General features: G+C 48.1%; 1 long non-coding RNA gene across 1 annotated transcript in view; it reads left to right on the forward strand.

The window, feature by feature from the left end:
- The window catches only part of LOC115291549, a 35,574-nt gene extending 21,444 nt beyond the window's left edge, over positions 1-14,130 (forward strand). The window contains exon 3 of the long non-coding RNA XR_003908529.1: positions 13,053-14,130. This is a non-coding gene — a long non-coding RNA (uncharacterized LOC115291549). The remainder of the gene's footprint in view (positions 1-13,052) is intronic.
- Positions 14,131-17,012: the final 2,882 nt, after the last annotated feature.

Consider the following 17,012-nt stretch of genomic DNA (forward strand, 5'->3'; position numbering starts at 1 on the left):
TCTTTCTCGGGTGGTTTTTTTTTCCTCTGAAATCTGCCAGCTCGCGGAAGCGGCACAGACTAGGCCTCTCGGGTTCGCAGGCTGGCGGAAGCGAGCAGGGGAAAAGCAGTGAGTGACATCCAGACAGAGACGCTGGGGTGGGGGTGGGGAGAGGCAGGCCTGCCAGGAGCAAGGGGGACAGACGTGTGCACGAGGCCCAAGGGCGTGGTTAGCAAATTATGCAGAAGGCCGGTTTAAGGCTTTGCCCATGAGGGTGAGCGTGAACTTGGGGAAGACTGTTAGGTGTTCTTTATCAAAACTTAGGGAGAAAACCAGCGGTATCAAGTGTCTCGGAAATCACGTGATGTATTCATGAAAGGAGCCACCAGAACACGTGTGTTTGAGTCAGAGACTGTGGCCAAAATGTAACTTTGCTGTCCCAGCTCTCTGGGGTATTTAGACGACACAACTGCCCTGAGCCTGATGTTTGCGGGGAAGTGGAAATGGGCCCTTTTCTGAAGTGGGTGCCTCTGCGGTTCACCATCTACAAGCTTTCTGGAAGATACGCATAGTACCCTGCCTTTTTCCACTTTAGGGTTTGCTCACTTTTTCTCTCTCCTTAGGAAGAAGAGTCTTCTTGTTTTTTATTTAATATTTTTAAAACTTGATTTATTTTGAGAGAGACAGAGAATGAGAATGGAGGAGGGACAGAGAGGCAGATACAGAATCCGAAGCAGGATCTAGGCTCCGAGCTGTCAGCACACAGCCCGGCGCAGGGCTCCAACCGTGAGATCATGAGCTGAGCTGAAGTCAGACACTTTGCTGACTGAGCCACCTAGGCGCCCCAGGAAGGGGAGACTTCTTGACATAACTTGGTTTATTTGGGAAATCATGCTACCAGGTCAGGTTACTTTCCATTTGTCTCTGAAAGCCTGGAGATGGGGAGTGAGGACACATTGCTGAGGTCTGGCCCTCAGAGTATATATCTTTTTTTATCGCTTGGCTGAGTCTGCGTTGGTGAAAGCCATGTGTGACACTCACCTTCCTTTCCATCATTGAAGCTTTTTCTGTTTTCCTTTTTTTTTTTTTTTTTTTGCTTTAGTGTTGTGTCCCTTGTGGGGTCTTTCTGGGTTTTCCTTATTTCCTTTCCTGTCCCTCATCCAGCAGGGAGAGAGAAAATAATAAGGCAGACAGGTCTTAGAAACCTTTAGGCAAGACCTAATTCCCGGTTCTTGGGAGGGCAGAGACCTGGCAAGTGTCCTAGTTCTGGGGCACTCATCCCCTTCCTCACGGACCCCAAGACCTCGTCCCTGAGTCCCAGAGGGCTGTGCTTACAGTTGAAAAACAAGCAATCAAACAAGCAAGCAAAACTCTCATCTTGTTTGTACCATAGTCTGATTTCTTTTTTTTTTAAGTTTATTTATTTATTTTGAGAGCAAGTGGGGGAGGGGCAGAGAGAGAGAGAGAATCCCAAGCCGACTTAGCACTGTCAGCACAGAGCCCAAAGTGGGGCTCGAACTGTCCAAACCACGAGATCAAGACCTAAGCAGAAATCACGAGTCAGACGCTTAACCAACTGAACCACTCAGGCGCCCCCGTAGTCTGATTTCTATTCAGCCCAGATGGATTCCTTATGGATGTGGATTCCCGGGCTCTCAGATCCTAGAAATTTCCTGTAATGACAGAGCCTTCCCCTTTCCCTCCTTCCTGATTTTCTCTCTTTATTGAGAGAAAGGTTTCTCACACCCTCTGCCTTGGGCTCTGTTTCCATGTGTATTCCTTCCACGCCTGCACCGATGTCCCACCTGGCTCTTCAGCTTGAGGACACTGTTTCCCATCTCTCTCCTCATCGCTGCATCTTTCACACTCTCCCTGCAGCCCAGCTGTGTCTCCTTCCCCATTTCCTTCTCCGTTCCTAAGGAGTGATCAGCCATTGGTACTCTGCTCTGCACCTTTTTCCACTTAGACTCTTTGGAAATGGGACATGGGGACAGTGCTCTGACACCCTAGACACTTCTCAGTCTCTGAACAGGAGAAAGCAAACAAATGCACTGGTTCACCTTAAGCTCCGATAAGCACCCCGTCCGTTGCTGGAGGCAGTGCAATAGGGTGTCTGAGCCATTTGATTTCAGTGGCTTTTGTGCCCGTCCTGATGAGGGCTTTCACGTGCCCTAAACGAAATCTCCCCAAGAAGCCCATCTCTACGCTTACCATCACAGAGAGCATAATAAACAGCAAACTTTCACACCGTTGTTGGCGCAAGGCGCCTCTCTTCGCTGCACATCTGGCCCCTTGATAAATTGTTACAGTGTTCCTGGACCGGCGCAGAGCCTGCCCGCGCTGCTCAGGATCTGTTCTCAAGTTGTTGTGGGGACCCCGCCGTATGATGACAATTAGGAGCTGTTAGTGTGCAGATGAGGCCCACGAGTGGCAGGTGGCGGGAATGGGCCTCAATTAACGAACAGGCACCAAATCCCTTCCTAATGAGGCTGGGCCACCCAGATGAGCCGGGAGGCATGTGTCAGTGACAGCAACAGAGGATTTGAACTGGATGGTGGGGGGAGGCCGGTCAACAGGTACCTGGCTCAGCCACAGAAGCAGCGCTTTCGGGGTTGTTGGCTCAGAGAGCCGTCCTCAGCCAGGCCGGCGGGCACTGGGGAAAGGCCGGGAGCAGGAGTCGTGGGCGTGGTGCGTGGTGGGCTCCATTTTGTGCATCTCTTCTCCCTGGGTGGCCCCTGGGTGAGTGCAACTCCATAGTGTGTCAAGATAAGCGGTACATGAGATACTGCGGCCAGCGAGCAAGGTGATGACTGTCAGAAACTTAATAAAGGGCCACTGTCTTGAGCGGCATTTGAATCCCAAATCAGACACCGTAATAACGCTGCGAGCGTCACACGGGATTCTGGACTTAAGGACCACTTGCCATTTCCATTGCAAATCTTCTGGGGCTTTGTGCGGGTGCATCATCTGAATTTATATAGGATTGAAACTTGCCTGGCTTGGGAGCTCTTCAGAATAAGAAAAAGAAGAAAAAACTTTCAGGAACTTGCAGCGCGTGAGCAGGGTAGTGTCGCTGGAAGAAGCCGGTGGGACTTGGGGGCTCCAGTGCCTCGTCCTAAGTGGCCAGCTGGAAAGTGCTGAGACTTACAGGAGCACAAGCCGCTGCCCTGAAGTCTGAATCTCCCCAGTTTTTCAAGAACCAGGAATGAATCCGGATCTCTCGCTAGTTGGGCATTCTCAGCTCTGTTGAGGTGTGGAGGACGGTGCCCATAATGCATGCGCCTTCCTGGGGCCACAGCTTCTGTCACAAGGAGTCTGGGGAGGGGCCTTTGTGTGCGCACAGACCTCTAATCATAAAGCCAGATCCCGGAGTGTGGGGTAGAGCTGTGTTTGAAACCGGTTCTCTGCGATTCTCCACCCCCACCCCCACTGCCTTCATTTCCTGCAGCTCGGAAGCAGCGTTACAAAGGGTACGACACCTTAGAGTCAGAAGTGGGGATGTGGCTGTCCCTTTGTCCACATGTGTGACAGCGTTGGGATAATTTTATGAACCATATGTGCCAGGTTGCTGAGCTCAGAGACAATGGGGTAAACCAAGAACCCACCCGGGACCACCCTCCGTTCCCTTCCTACTGTCGTTTCTGATCCAAATAGTATTTAATTGAACATTTGTGTTCTTTCTCTAGTTTTGTTATTGGAAGAGCATATACTTCCAAAGACGATTCTCCTTTTAAAAGGGGGAGTTTTTCACATCTTTTTACATCCAGTCAGCTTTATCTCTGTGTGTTCGTGGCCCTGGGACTTGGACAACTGAGGACGCTGTTTATATTCTGTGACATGGGTTTGCCATCGGCTGTCCTGCGTGTCCTGTCCTGTGATCTTCATCACGTCTCTGGGGGCAGTTAAGAAACAACCATGACTGTGGGCTCTGAGACTGGAAGATGGTCCACATTTCGTTTTCTTCTCCTTTCCTCCTCTCTCTCTCATCCTCTCTTTTCTGGGCAAGATCCAGCTCCAAAACCGCTTTTAGTCAAATTCACCTTTGCTCCTCTGGAAACTATGTAGGAAGTGAAATCCCTTTCTCAGTGACATCAAATGTCTTCCTGAGAAGCGTGTCTTGCAGCATCTGCTTTGAGTTCTCTTAAGCCCCGATGCTCCTACGATCTCATACCGCCCTTGAATCATCCCTGTGAGGGAGGCAAGAGGCACTCAGTCTTACGTGTACCCACTTCATGCCGGAGAAAAACAGGCCTCAGAGAGACTAGCAATTTGTGTGAGTTTTCAGAGCACATTTTTAGAATCCTGATGTTTTCATTTGGGGTCCTCTAGAAGCCGACTCAGAGACAAAGATTTGAGGCAGATAGTTTATTCGGGAGACGATCCCAGGAAACATTGCAGGAGAGTGGGGGCCAATGTGTGGAAGCCAATTAAAGATGCATTATTAAGCAAGTTACCTGGCTAGGGCGGGGGGCGGTGGGGAGAAGAGTGCAACTCTCTGGAGGACTTGGGACAGAGAGGACCCCAGGGTCATCCCAACTGAGTCTTCACCGGTTGCTTGACTCTGCTTCTGGGGTGTTCATGTTCCAGCGTGTGTAGGCAAAGTGAACAAACCTTCAATGAAAGAAGCAGTCTTTGGAGGAAGCCCCAGAATAGGGAATATTGATGGGGACCCTGACAGCTCTTGCCACACTGGACTCCTGGATTCCTGGCCTGGTTTTATTTTGCACCATAGCCTTCAGTGTGCATCTCAAGTGTTGGAGGCACAGGAGAGGGGAAGGTGAGACAGAGATGGTGGGGAGGGAGGGGGCTTTGCTACATTTTCTTAGTATGATACACAACGCCTAGGAAGAGACCCTACATTTTTTAATGTCCCTGAACTTTGAATTTGATGAGTGAATAAATCCAGATCCTTTGCATTACTCGCACTTGTGGACAGGACCAGTGGTGTGGCCGGTGGGTTTCCTCGTGTGGTGTCAGTTAACATTCCATGTATGGATGTATATAGTTAGAATCATAAGTTTTAGCAAAAAAAAGATTGCCTGGCTCTGAAATAACACAGGGATTTTCCTTATTGTATAAATGATGCTCTGAAAACTAGAAAAGCTACCTACACAAGAGCCCATTGCACATAGTGTCCATGTGTCGTTACATCCATATTCCCAGGATCCTAACACTAGATGCCAAGGGAGGCATCCAGCCACGTGCTTAGGTTTGCTTTCTTCTCTACATCTTAGGTTCTGTGCTCGCTCCCTTCTCTGGCCTCTGAACCCTAACTTGATTGATCTATAACTCAATGAGCCAAGACTCCCAAGCTAAAAGTTCTGTTCAGCCAGGGATATGCAGTAACGGTTTAACATTGGCTTTCCAGGGGTGGGAATAGAGACATCCCTAATTTTTAGCACTGACTCATCTCTGTGGGATAAATACTCCCACTTGGATTTTTTTTTGAGCCTTCAATAGCATGCCACTAAATAACAAGAGTTGGGAAAAGATGCTCACAACTGGTGTGCGTGCAAGCCGGCTCCACACTCCCCCACCGCAGTCCCCAAGGAGCTGAAATGACTGTCTAACTGGAAAATCTCATAGCCCCCAAACGTCTGCAGGCCCCCACCCCCCATCATCCAAATCTACCTCCCTGCAACCTCACCAAGCCCAGGCCCTCCTTCCCTCTAGCATTTCTAGATTGGGACTTGGTGCCTTGAAGTGTCCACCTAGGACAGCCTCCTCAGGGAAGCCTTCTGTGACTTCTGCCAGGGTAAATTTCTCTATTGTTGCTATCACAGACCTGGGCTCTTTGCCATTGAAGCCCTTTGCTTATTCTTTAGTGTGATGACTTAATTGTTCCTCTCCTGCATTAAGATCAGTGAGAGAAGGGTCTGCCCATTTTGGTGGACGGTGATGTCACCAGGGCCCAGCACAGTGCCTAGTACCAAGTATTAATGACCTCTTGTTTGTGTCATGAGTGAGAAAGCTCATGAACAAAATGAATGGCACTAGGATGCCACTGCTCCCACCCCTGGCCACCCAATAGCACCATCGGGGTGCTACCAAGAAATAAAATGCCTGGGGGGTGGGTGTCCCTGGCTCTGGAAGTTTTGAAAAGTTCTGTAGGCAATTCTCATGTGCAGTGGCGGATGGGAACCACTCTTCTCGAGGAAGGCTCTGAGGGGTCTAAGTGCTTTTCAAACTCCCTGGGACCTGGGACTCTGATGCCACCGCCGCCCTTCAGAACAGCCTTTGTGGTGAAACCCACTTATCAATAACTTTGAAACTTCTCTAGGTGATTGCATGTGCAAAGTTGAGAAACACTGCAAACCATCCTTTTTCTCTAAAGCCTCCCCCTCACTCCCATCATGATGGATGAGATCAGAGCTCTACCGTTGAGAAATATTAACCCTTCGCCTACCTCCACAGTCACCCAGACCTTTGGCGGTAGGTGTGGCAATGGAGGTGGTCTTATGACCTTGGTGGATGGGATGTTGTTGGGCCTGAAGCAATCAGGGGCCTCGAAAAACTCTCGCGAGATCCAGCTTGCTCCCTTGTGCTTTTGCGAAGAGTAAAAAAAAAACAAAAACAAAAACAAAAAACCCATGTCAAACACTAATAAACAGGGGACACTAGTAAGAAGAACATGCGTGGCCAGCCTGTTGGTTCAAGGAGGACGAGGGTCAGAGGGACAGAGGGACACGTGGATCAGAGCTGCTTCTGCTGAGCCCCAGACCTGCAGTAAGACACAGCAACTGCTGCTGCCTGAGACTTAGCTCCCCAGGAGAACAGCCCAGATCAGCCAGCCCCAGCCCACCCACAGGCAGGCATGTGATCAAACCTGACCATTTTGTAAAGCCACTGAGTTTTTAGTTCATTACATCGCAGTAGCAGATGGACACACTCAATTTTCCACAATAGTTTAAATATTCACCAAGGGCAGAACTTCTGGGAAGTTAGTTTCTTCCCTGCTTCCCCAAGAATAGCGCCCCCCTAAAGAAAGATTACAAATAGGCAGACTTTCAGCTGGTTTATAAAGTTGCACTATATATGCAGCCTGTAAGTCATATGCATTGATCTCCCTCAGTTAAGTTCACCGGCGGGGGTGTGTGTGACCTTGTGCAGAGAGGATTATAGGATTACGGAATCGACATGCTCCAAGTGACATATGACTATTATCACACCAGTGCTTCATATAATCAGACCTTTACAGTGTCATGAAACATGACTCTAATGTGTTGAAAAAGTAGGGGTCCCTTCTTCCTTTCAACTCCGATCACTCATAGGTTTGTGCTTTACCCCTTTCCCGGACTAAAGGACATGGTTTAATAGGATGCTCGTTAATCTTGTTGGAGTACATTTTATCTGAAAATTGTCAACAAATAAAATATTTTTTAAATGTTTATTTTTTGAGAGAGAGACAAAGCCTGAGCAGGGGAGGAGCAGAGAGAGAGAAGGAGAAACAGAATCCAAAGCAGCCCCAATTCGGGGCTCAGACCCAGGACTGTGAGATCATGTCCTGAGCTGAAGTTGGACACTTAACCAGGCATCACCCTGGAGCCCCGTTTTCATTAGATTCTTAAGGAGATCAGTGGCTTTCTAACAGGTGAGGAGCCATCATCCTAGAAGAAGGTCCAGTGCAAAAGAGAATCCACGCAATTTTCCTTCAACTTCTATCATTCCAGGGCCTCTAAGGATGAGGCATGTGATCGCTGGTAGCATTCACTGGGTGTTACTGTGTGCTGGGCAGTCTACGTGCTGGTATGTGTGTTACGTCTGAATTAATGCCATTTTATAGATAGACTTTGTGAGGTTTAGAAATGAGGATTGCCTTGAAAATCGAGCTCTTTTTTTTTTTAATGTTTATGTCTTTATTTGCAGGGGGATGGGGCAACATGCAGAGAGAGAGAAAGAATCCCAAGCAGGCTCCTCACCATCAGTGCAGAGAGCCCCACTTGGGGCTTGATCCTGCAACCCTGAGATCATGACCTGAGCCAAAATCAAGAGTCAAACGCTTAACCTGCTGAGCCATCCAGGCGCCCCAACGCTTCCTATTATAAAGCCATTAATTTAGGTGCATTTTAGCAACTTCTGCACCCACCCCTAAGAGTGAAAACACACACACACACACACACACACACACACACACAAACTTCCCACTATGGTAGCAACTCTCCCTGGGCCACAGGTAGGTGTTTTCAGTCCATTATAATCCGGCTTCTACCCCTCCCTCTTCACCCTCTTCCTTCATTAGCAGCCACTCTCCAAGTTTCCCGCCGCCCTTAAGCTGTGGACTCCCAAACTGCCAAGGGCTTTCCAAAGGCCAGGTTGAAGGCACTTAATTACACAACCCAGGAGCCTGCGGGATGCATGTGGTTTGAGGGGCACACTTGGGCGCTTAGGGGCGTGCCATCCTGCACATGGCCTGGTGCCCTCTCTCCTCCCCAGCACGGAGGGGCAGGCCCTGTGTCTGCCAACATCCGCGAGGACAGTGGTGGCCTCCATGCATGTTCCCAGTGAGAAAGAAAGCGTTGTTCTCATTTGGACTGACTTAGGGGCGCCTCGGGCACTGATGAGTGGGGAAAACAACCTGCGGACCTGTGCAGCACAGAACTGGGGTGCAGCCGCACAAAGACGAGAGCTCAGCTGCCTGGCCTCCCACCCCAGGGGCGCACTCCTCAGTCCCAGAGCGCGGGGCCCCACTGAGGTCGGTGTGGGGTGTCCTGCTCGTGCATAAAAGCTGCTCCGTTGTCTTCTCTGAGGCACCCCCAGATGCAGCCAGGAACAACTCCCTGTGGCCTGGGACAAGGGCGGGCGAGCACAGTCATGGCCCTCTCCCCACTTTTTAAAATTTATTTTTGAGACAGAGAGATGCAGCACGAGCAGGGGAGGGGCAGAGAGAGAGGGAGACCCAGAATCCGAAGTAGGCTCTGGGCTCTGAGCTGCCAGCACGGAGCCTGAAGCAGGGTTCGAACCCACAAACTGGGAGATCATGACCTGAGCCGGAATGCTTAACCTTTTAACTGACTGAGCCACCTGGGTGCCCCTCTGCCCAGCACTTCCCCCTTTCTGTGCTCCCGAGGAGGCTTCTGGGCCATTCCTCAGAATCATGTTTCCCAGGGCCTGAGATAAAAACACTCAGGATCACAAAGGAAACCAATTCTCTTGAAAGACAGCGACAAAAAAGTCTTGCAAAGCCACATCTATGATCGATCATTACGGGTTTCTTTGAAAACACACATTGAGTAAGATCCATTGGCAAGCCTCCCATGTACAGAATTTTGAAATGGCAACGTGCAAACAGATTTCCTGTAACTGCCGTTTCGGTTGGTGACGCACAGGACTCTGGCCTGTGCCTTCCGTGTGTACTCAAATGCAACATTCCAGTTAGGGATTAGTGAGAATGAAGATGTAATGTCTACCCGGCTAAGTTCGCGCAGCCAGTTTAAGCATGAGGAAGGCCTAGGAGGCCCGATACCAGTCAAATTGTGACCCACCCCCCAAATGAGAATGTCGACGTCCTAACTCCCAGTCCCTCAGAATGTGATTTTATTTTATTTTATTTTATTAAGTTTACTTATTAATTGAGAGAGAAAGAGAAAGAGAGAGAGAGAGAGACAGGGAGAGGACAAATCGGGGAGGGTCAGAGAGAGGGAGAAAGGATCCCAAGCAGGCTCCCCACTGTCAGCCCGGAGCCCAGAGTGGGGCTTGAACCCACAAACTGTGAGATCATGACCTGAGCCAAAATCAAGAGTCAGATGCTTAACCAACTGAGCCCCCCAGGCACCCCCAGAATGTGATTTTAATGAGAAATAGGGTGGTTGCAGGTGTAATCAGTTAAGATGAGGTCATGCTGGAGGAGATTGGGCCCCTAATCCAAAATTCCTGCTGTCCTTATAAAAAGGGGAAATGTGGACACAGAGAGATGCACACAGGGCTGACAGCATGTGACACTGGAGACAGAGATCGGGGTGACGCTTCTAAGAGCCAGCGAACCACCCGGACCCTGGGGAGAGGCATGGGACAGACCCCCTCACAGCCTCAGAGGGAACCCGCCCTTGCCTGACACCTTGACCTCAGACCCCAAGCCTCCAGGACTGTGGGACAAAACACAATACCCAGGGGCCCTTAGATGGCCCAGTTGGCTAAGCATCTGACTTCCGTCCAAGTCATGATCTCACTGTTTGTGAGTTTAAGCCCCTCATCGGGCTGTGTGCTGACAGCTCAGAGCCTGGAGCTGCTTCAGATTCTGTGTCTCCCTTTCTCTCTGCCCCTCCCTCTTTCACATTCTGTCTCTCTCGAAAATAAAATAAATATTAAAATTTTTTTTAACCCCACAATATACAGTGGTTGCCTAGGGTACTCACTTTGTGGTACTTTCTTTCGGCAGCCCCGGCAAACTAATTCACGCCTTTAGCGTGCAGAAATCCAGGCTTCAGCTCTAGAATCCTAAGAACTGGGTTCAAGTCCCATCCCCACGCTCACTGGCTCCATGAATCCGGGAAAGTAGCACCTCTCTGGGTTTCAGTTTCCCCATTACAGAATGGAGACAGCAAGGACCCTTAACTCGGGGCTTTGGGGAGGCTGGACCACTCGGCGGGTCCTTAGGAGCAGTAAAAGCACAATGTGTACACGACTTGTTTAACCCCCAGGGAGAGGGTTCTCTTTAAGTTTTGAAAAAGACTAAAAATGGAATCAGTCCTTCCTGTCCTTGCCCCCAGATTTTCTGCCCGAGAGGTTTGGTTCCAATACCCATGTCACCTTTCCTTCTTCCCCAAACCTCTTGTTGAGGTGCACAGCAGATTCCCAGGAAGACCACACTCCCCACAATTTTTAAACAACATCTGTGAGGTGGTTGTAAAATTCTTGGCGCCCAAACAGAGACATTGTGCTTAATTGCTGGGTGGAAGCCTGATTTTGACAGTTTCAATACCTGGCTCACCCTCACGCTAGCCAAAAGTCACCCGTGAAACATGTTTTCTTAAACATGACTGATAAATTGTTACCTTCCTGCTTCTGCTGCTAATTAGACAACATGAGGCAAAGTTAATTTGGTGGAAAACATTTCTCAACTTAATGACATTTATGGGCAATTAGGCACGTGTGGAAGGGAACGCACATTTACATTTCAGCCCTATTTCCAGGGCTTAACAAGAATCTCCTCTTTCCTCGTTGGAGATTTCTCATTCTCCGAGGAATATGTTTGGTGCAGACACCACGGGTCTCCTTGTTATGCTAGAAACCGGCAATTGTTTGCACGAAACACACAGTAATGAGGTGCAGACGGAATTAGGCTCAGTGAAGGCTTTTGTGTTGCTCAGACCCGTGTCTCGCGCAGCAAGAGTTGTGAGCCGTGTGCAGGGTGAAAACCACAGCCACAGACTCACACAGCTTATAAATGTGGGCCACGTTCCTATTTCTCAGCCCGTTGTCAGAAATGGCTTCTATTATCGCTATCAACCTGTTCGAAAAAAAGCTAATTACGTGAAACGTGGTATTCCTAACTTTTGAGATGATGTATGTGCCTTTGCCGCCGTGTCTTTTTTGAGGTCAGCAAAACGTTCCCAATGGGTCGTTTTGTCCTAATGGACTGATGCAGCCTCCTGCCTGCCCTCACCATGTGGGAATCCAGTGCAGGCTGGAGATGGGAAAGGAAGACCTTGCCACTCAGGCATTTCTGTCCCCCACTCAGCTCCTGGACACGATGGTGGCCACCAGCACCAGTCCCAGCCAGCATCCACACTTCCTCTGGCTTCTGGCTTTTCTCCAGGAAATGCTTGGGTTGAAGTCCTATGAATGTTCAGGTTGTTTTCCTTTGGAAGGGAAGAGTCATATTTATGTGTACGCGCATGGGTGCGCACACACACGTGCGCACGCACACACACACACACACTGAGAGCAAAGGGTGATGGTTCCTCCCCCACCCCACGGGCAGGATGGTTTGTGGGCATGAAGAATGAAGAGTGAGGCAGAGCACACCTTCCAGTAGTTTCAGAGCAATGCAGGGGCTAGGATGCGAGTCAGACCTTCTCACAGTTAACCACATTCCCAATGCAGGATTCTTTCGTAGGAGGCCAGGAATTCAGAGTTCTAGAAAACCTGGACTACGAGATGCCCCTGCTGTCTTGAGATCTGTAGAATTCTCATGCTTCACTTAAATACTTAAAAATGTTCATTTTATTTAATGTGCGGCATACATAGACATTATATATCTAAACAGTTTTCAAAAATAATTTTTTGGCTGGTGAAGGGTTAGATAAAGCTTTAGGTAACATCCAATCATGATAACTTTGGAGAAGCTTTACTCTACACTTTGTTATAAACTAAGGTAAAACAAAACAAAATGAAACCCCCTAACATATTAATAATATTTTAATATATAGATGTTATTAATATAGAAGTATGTATGTAAGCTGTAAATAATATTAAAATAAGGGGAAGGTAAAAAATAAAATAATGATCAAGTTAAAACTTTTTTTTAAGTTTATTTATTTATGGGGGGAGGGGCAGTGGGCAAGGGAGAGAGAGAATCCCAAGCAGGCACCGCACTCACAGCAAATGCAGGGCTGCAAGTCACAGACCATGAGATCTGACCTGAGCCAAACTCAAGAGTCAGATGCTCAACTGACTGAGCCACTCACGTGCCCCACGATTAGGTTAAATATTTTTAATAAATCAACAAGATAAATAGCACTCTATTTTAATAAGACTTTCCAGAAGATCTATGTGATATTCCGATGGTCTGCATTTTGATGGAGAAGATTTCAATTTAACTAGACCCAAGCATCCCAAAGACCCAGTGCAGCACAGAGACCCACCCCATCTCCGGAGGAAAGCCCACCCGGAAACGCTTGGGCACATCTTCGTGGGTGCCGTAGACTGGACAGGGATTCGGAGGAGTGTGTCATGGTGGGCCAGGCCTCCCCGGTGCCCGCTGAGGCAACAGCTTGGGGCTGCCAAAAGGACTTTTCCGTGGAGAATGTCCCTGTGTGGTGTCTCATCTAGGGCACCAGGTGCTTGGTCAAACGCTTGCTGGCAGCCTGATTTGGGGCAAGTTTCTAATCCTCTATCTCTTTCTTCATCTGCAGAATGAAGACGATAATTGTACGGACACAGTATTGCTGTTGTGGAGATTAACGGAGCTTGCCTGTGTCAGCTGCTTCCCACCGTGCGGGGGCCCATCATGGGAGGCGGGGCCAGTGGTTGATAAAAGGATAATGGTAACAGCATCGGCTAGCGCTTACCACAGTGCTAATGTTAGCTCTCCCTGGTGGTGTGCGGACGCCAGTTATGCTAAGAATGCCAAATCTGGAAATCAGAAGACCCCAGTTCGAGTCCTGGCTAGCTGCTTGATATTCACCCAAAAGCCTTGAGCTTCAGTCTCCTGTCTGTAAAATGGAGCTAATGATACCCGCCTCGCAAAGTTGTTGTAATTCAAGTGTGCACACCGAGGGCCAGGTGGTGGTGTCCACCTGCCTGAGAGCGAGTAGTCAAGAGAGAAGTGCCACTCTGACTTGCTTCTCCCCTGGACTTGGGGCTGACTGCAGCCTCGGCTGGGCATTGCCCTGTACCACACACGTTTTCTGGACTTTTCCAACTCTTCTTCTCCGTCACAGTATGCCTGATGATGTCCCTCTCTGCGGGGTCCTGTTTCCTGCCAGGTGTCAGCAAGATGATCCAGCTAATGGATTCTCCCTCTAGGTTGGCATCTGTACTGCCACAGAGAGGCCGTCTGCAGGTGATGCCTTTGCCAGAGAAGTGACCCTCATGGAGCGAGTTTGCAGGCAATGGGAGGGACCCGGTAGTGATGTCACTTACATGCTGTCTGTCAGCAGCCGCCTGTTTACAGAAAAGAAGCTCTTCCAATATGCCCATCCCTCGACTCCATTCCCCACTCACAAAACTCAGAAAGCTTTTCTTGGAGGACAGAAAATATATCTCTTAGTGAATTAATCGATTCATCCAACATTTCCTGAGCTCCTTGCAAAACCATAATGATAATTGTCACTCATTAAGCAACTACTATGTACGGAACTTTGTACTTGGTGCTTTATGTATATTATTTTATTCAATTTCACAACCACCTTACAAGTGAAGAGGTAAGTTTTCTTTTAATGTGGTAAAATACACATAGCATTTACCATCTTGACCATTTAAAATTTTTTAAAATATTTATTTATTCTTGAGGAAGAGAGAGAGAGAGAGCGAGAGATGGAGGATGAGTGGGGGAGGGGCAGAGAGAGGGGGAGACACAGAATCGGAAGCAGGCTCCAGGCTCTGAGCTGTCAGCACAGAGCCTGGAGCGAGGCTCAAACCCACGAACCGTGAGATCATGACCTGAGCCGAAGCTGGACGCTTAACCAACTCAGCCACCCAGGTGCCACTGTCTTGACCATTTTTAAGGGTACAGGTCATTGGCACTGAGTGCATTCAGACTGTTGTGTGAGTGTCACGGTCACCCATCCACAGGGTTCTTTCCATCTTGCAAAACTGAAACTCTGTCCCTATTAAACAATAACCACCCATTCTCCTCTTCCCCCAGCCCCTGGTCACCACCATTCTACTTTGGGGTTTTTTTTTTGTCCTTTATTTTTTATTTTTAAAAATTAATTTATTTTTCAAAATTTACATGCAAGTTAGTCAACATGTAGTGTGATAATGATTTCAGGAGTAGAATCCACTGATTCATCCCCTACACACAGCACCCAGTGCGCATCCAACAAGTGTCCTCCTTAATGCCCTTCGCCCAATTAGCACATCCCCCCACCCCAAGTCCCTCCAGCAACCCTGTTTGTTCTCTGTAATAAAGAGTCTCTTATAGTTTGCCCCCTCCCTGTTTTTATATTATTTTTGCTTCTCTTTATGTTCATCTGTCTTCTATCTTAAATTCTACATATAAATGAAGTCATAGGATATTTGTCTTTCTCCGACTGACTAATTTTGCTTAGCGTAATACCCTCCAGTTCCATCCATGTCGTATCAAATGGCAAGACTTCATTCATTTTAACCTCTGAGTAGTATTCCATTGTGTATATACACCACACCTTCTTTATCCATTCATCTGTCGATGGACATTTGGGCTCTTTCCATACTTTGACTATTGTCGATATGCTGCTATAAACTTTGGGGTGCATGTGTCCCTTTGAAACAACACACCTGTATCCCTTGGATAAATACCTATCTACTTTCTGTCCTTACGCATTTGGCTACTCTAGGGGCCTCGTTTTAAGTGGAATCATGGGTCTAGCTCATTTTACTTCACATAATATCTTTAGGTTTCATCCATGTTGTAGCATATGTCAGAATTTGCTTCTTTTTAAAGGCTAAATGAGTATATATACATATATATATATATACTCACATTTTATTTATCCATTCACCCATAGACGGACACTTGAGTTGCTTTCACCTTTTGGCTGTCATAAATAGTGCTGCTGCAAACATGCATAGGATCTCTTTGGATCCCTGCTTTCCATTCTTTTGGGTGTACACACCAAAGTGCAATTGCTGGATTATATGGTCTCTATTTTTAAGTTTTTGAGAGACTGTCAACTGTTTTCCCCAGCATCTGTACCATTTTACATTCCTTCCAACAGGCACAAAGATTCCAATTTTTCTGCATCCTCGCCAGCACTGTTATTTTTTTATTTTGTTTTGTTTTTTGAAAGTAGCCCTTCTAAGGGGCATGGAGGAGACAGCATTTGACCAGATGCTGTGGGGACTGTAAAGTCTCATCCTTAGGATATAGCAAAGCATTTACAGAGGCTGCCTCTGATGCAGAGAGAAAGAAGTAACCACATAGGAATACGGGCTGGGTAGTGTTCAGAATACAGCAGCAGGGAACCAAAGGGAACTCCTATAAGCGATCGTGGGACCCCGGGCAGGATTTGTGGAGAGGATGAGCTGAAGCACACCAGAAGCCTAGGGGATGTGCTCTAGGAAAGGGAGCAGCAGAAACAAAGGTCCACCAGTGGAACCTAGTAACTCAACTAAGAGGGACCAAGAGGACCATTGGAGTGACAAGGTATGTGCGACAGGACCAGCCCTCTGCTCCCTCACTTTCTCAATAGTCTCCAGTACTTGTGAAAACTCTGATACCAATAGAGACCTCTGGGTCATTCAACTCCTGGGGACGGAGGAGGACTCAGACACTCTTTTTAGCCCAATCATGAACCCAAGGGGTTAATCCTAGCACTGGGACACTGTGGGAGATGAGGGGGTGAGCCTGAGGTGAGGTGTCAGCATCTCTGCTGGTTGGAGTGGGTGCGGCAGCTGAAACAATGGGAGACCATCCTTGCACAGGCCTGCTAGACAAATACAGGGTGTCCATAACACCTGACAGTACAAAAAAGAATGCTATGATCATTATTCTCCAGATTGGAGATGGCCTCTGATGACATTATGTATATCAACTATGTTTCTGGACCACAGACACCACGTCTATGGAGGCCAATATGGGAACTAGATTTCTCAAGTGGAAGCAGGGAGGTACACATGTGGAAAAGGAATCTAGAATAAGCCCTTTGGAGTTGGGCTGCAATTGGAGCTTTCCGTGTCCAGTCAGCATGAACCCATGCAAGCACATTCTTGCTCTGTCCACTGGGAGGGACTGGGAGCAGTGCCACTCAGTGACGGGCGACACATTTGGTGCTCAGACCTTGGTTGCTAAAATCCTAACCAATGGTAACCCAACGGGAAAATGGCTGATTCTGAGGCTGGGGTCGGGAAAGCACATGATGAAGGTGGGAAGTCTTGTGTCGGAAAGGGAAGAAGGGCCCGGGAATGATGGGAACGCATCAAGAGAACACAGAAGCCAATGTGAGAGAGCTCCTCCTGGCCACATCTTGGACAATTCGCGCCTAAAAATAAATAATAGTAGTAGTTTAGTATAGCCTCTTAAAAAATAGGAACCCACAAGTTCTTATAGACATATAGAAACAGATGAATAAACTAAGGGAAAAAGTAGAGGCTTTCCCTTAAAGTAGAATTCCAACCAATAAACATAGATGAAACTAGAAAGCCATCAACTGGCAACTGTCATAGTAATT

The sequence above is a fragment of the Suricata suricatta genome, chromosome 5, assembly GCF_006229205.1.
Source record: "Suricata suricatta isolate VVHF042 chromosome 5, meerkat_22Aug2017_6uvM2_HiC, whole genome shotgun sequence".
NCBI lineage: Eukaryota > Metazoa > Chordata > Mammalia > Carnivora > Herpestidae > Suricata > Suricata suricatta.